The sequence below is a fragment of the Cebus imitator genome, unplaced genomic scaffold (genome assembly GCF_001604975.1).
Source record: "Cebus imitator isolate Cc_AM_T3 unplaced genomic scaffold, Cebus_imitator-1.0 Scaffold229, whole genome shotgun sequence".
Classification (NCBI taxonomy): domain Eukaryota; kingdom Metazoa; phylum Chordata; class Mammalia; order Primates; family Cebidae; genus Cebus; species Cebus imitator.
The window spans coordinates 2,744,319-2,747,492 of NW_016107544.1; the positions used below are offsets into that span (position 1 = coordinate 2,744,319).

Sequence of the window (3,174 nt, forward strand, 5' to 3'; positions counted from 1 at the left end):
TGCAATGGCGCGATCTCGGCTCACCGCAACCTCCGCCTCCTGGGTTCAGGCAATTCTCCTGCCTCAGCCTCCTGAGTAGCTGGGATTACAGGCACGTGCCACCATGCCCAGCTAATGTTTTTGTATTTTTAGTAGAGACAGGGTTTCACCATGTTGACCAGGATGGTCTCGATCTCTTGACCTCGTGATCCACCAGCCTCGGACTCCCAAAGTGCTGGGATTACAGGCTTGAGCCACCGCGGCCGGCCTCCTTATAGATATTTTAACACTCTGCTTAATTCCAACCTAATTATCCTGGTTATTATTGTATAGAAGTGTGATTCAATTTTTAATTTAAAGTACATACAAAGTAGATTCATTTTTTACCATCAAAGGTTAACTAAATTTGCCAATGAATTATGCATTTCTGTGAGAGAGGCTGTAATATATTCGGGCTTGTGCTTGAGGTGGAGTATAGAAATTTCACCTGTATAGGACTTGGATTGGCTTCAACTGGTTTAAGAACCCAGAAACTTTTGTCCTCTCTGTAGACTAGCTCACTGTGAAAATATCCCATGGATTTTATCTAAAATTGTGTACCGAGAATAGCATTATACTTCTACAGATAATTGCATCAGTAAACAGAGAGAAGTAGAGCAGTAGACTACACTCTACCCCCTGGTAGAAGTAGCACATCAGTTTTCAGCATATTCAGTCTTGAGCAAAGAACATGATGTGAGTGTGTGTGAGTATGTCTTTATATGGGGAGTGATTTTGTAGGGGAATTTATACATACATTTTATTGCAGCAGGCACATAAAATACTTCACAGAAGAAGATAACTCAGTGCATAATAATAACACCACGTCTTTCCATAACTTCAATCAACCAGTATTACACATATACAATTTGCTAAGCCTCTCCTGAAAACTGTAGAACTACAGCGCTCTCAAATTGTCTTTGCGATGGAAGAAAACAGGGTACCTAAGCTGAATTACAGAAAGTAAAGAGATTCTGGAGGGTACCATCATCCGTTTTCTGGGAAGCATGCAAAGGACATGACTTGGAAGAATGGGTCCAGACTTTTGAGCACAAAGCCAGCAGCTCCACCCTGAAGACTGTCATTTAGCTCATAAATTCTGACTTCTGAAACAAGTGATCTTCCTTCATATGCATGCCATGTTGGCCATGTGGTTTCTATGAATTCCTCCATAGCGAAGAGGAGTGAATGAGCCCCAACTGAAGCCATCATCCTATGTATGGGACAGGATCACTCACAGGGTGGTGCTACTTCCTAGAGTCAAAGCTCAGGTAAGGTGTCGGGTCGGTTGCCACAGGAGGCACATTAGCCACGGCAGTCTCAGAGAACACTGCTGGAGGAAGAATCTACACATGGCCATGTAATAAGGCTGAGAGGCAAGCCTAAGTAGAAGCAGACCAAGTGAAGAGGTCAGAAAGCCCATGGAAAGAGAAGAGGAAAAGACAGTTCCAAGAGTAAAGCAGCCTATTAAGGTGCAGAAAATTCAGCATACATACTTTTAAGAGAGCTGTGCAAGGCTGCAAAGGACCATGAACTGGCCAGAAGAATGTTCTCCTCACTATGGAATCAACCACAGTCTTAAGTAGCAGGCAAACTCCAGTCTGACTCCAATCCCTTATACTTTTCATTGTAAATTATTGCCTACTTTGTTTCTTTCCAATTTTTGTATGTTATGCAGTTAATATAAAGGCTAGCAAAAACATGAATTCCTTATTATACATATGGCAAATCATCTCAAATTGTAATGACTCATCTTTTTCCTCTAATACTGTTGTAAAATTCAGAACAAAGTATATACACTATAGGAACATAAAAATTCTTTTTACCAAAAACAATGTACATTTGAAATAACATTGTGATAAAGAGAAGCTGCATATTTCGCATTCTGATTCAACTCACTGTATCCAATGAGTAAAAGATCCTAGAAAGCATCTTACATTTTAAAATTCTTATAGTCTGAGAGTGAGAGTTAAGAACAATAAAAATATTTCTGTAAACGTTCCTGATAAACAGTCCCAAAGTCAGAAAAACACTTATCCAAAAGACCCTAAATTATTCTACAATAAAAGCAGATAACTTTAACTTCAAAAAAAGCCCAGTCTTCCAACCCAATTCTTAAAACTTTAAGTTCTTCACAAACATTTTTTTCAGCCAATTTAAACTTGTTTCTACACTCAGTTATGTTTAAAACAACATAATGGTTGCTTAACTTTTTAAAAAAACATTCTAACTCAACATTTTTATCTATCTAATATTAATTACTAGATATAAAATCTTGAAAATAGCCCATTAATTTTCAAAATAATTTTTCCATAGAGGGTTTTTATTCAGTTTATAAAGCTTTATTTATAATTTTGTGATAGAAATAAGAAAAGAGAAAACCTTCAAAACAAACACACACACAAAAACAAAATACAAAACAAAACAAAAAATACAATGAACTTACTTCTGGGAAAACTGAAGCGGGGAATCTAGAGGTATGATTTATCCACTGATCTCCTTGTTTAGAAGAAAATTATTCATATTTTTTCCTGGTTTCTACCACGTATCTAGAATTTTCTCTAACTGTTTGACTTCTGTGAAAAGTTTCTGTGAAGACTGCTTTCAGAGTGGCTATTATGATCTCAATTCTGTGTTTCTGCCAAACATCGTATTCACGTGATCGTGCTTGGACTCTTTATCTTCTTGTTGATATTCAGCCAGTTCCTGCAGAGCAGTGGGATTTATACTAGGTTGCCTGGCTATCATACATTATTGGGAGCAAAATTAGTAAGTTTTCCTATTATGTCCAAGATTATCTGTGGCCAATACATAAATTTAAAGAACTATCTTTAAGCCATGAGAAAGTAAACAACTTAATCAGAGAAAAGCATTTCTCTCTACCCAGAGCTCTAGTATGCTTAATTGACAGCTCTACCTAGATAATCAACATTTTCATTCCTCTGCTTCCCAGCTTCATTTTCTCTCAGTTCACTCAATTTCAGCACATTTATGAATAATCCATATTGGATTTTTTTCCAATTTATTTGACCCATGGATTATTCAGAAATGTGCTTAATTTCCAAATGTCTAAAGATTTTCTTATCTTTTAGTTATTGATTTCCAGTTTAATTCAGTTATATTCAGAAAAAATATTTTGTATGTCAAATTTGTAAA

At 36.7% G+C, this 3,174-nt stretch overlaps 1 protein-coding gene across 1 annotated transcript in view; it reads right to left on the bottom strand.

Moving 5' to 3' along the window:
- The window catches only part of LOC108281672 (ATP-binding cassette sub-family A member 8), a 90,445-nt gene extending 87,799 nt beyond the window's left edge, over positions 1-2,646 (bottom strand). Inside the window, exon 1 of the mRNA XM_017497357.2 lies at positions 2,465-2,646. The gene's annotated coding sequence lies outside the window, so the exon portion shown is untranslated. The remainder of the gene's footprint in view (positions 1-2,464) is intronic.
- Positions 2,647-3,174: the final 528 nt, after the last annotated feature.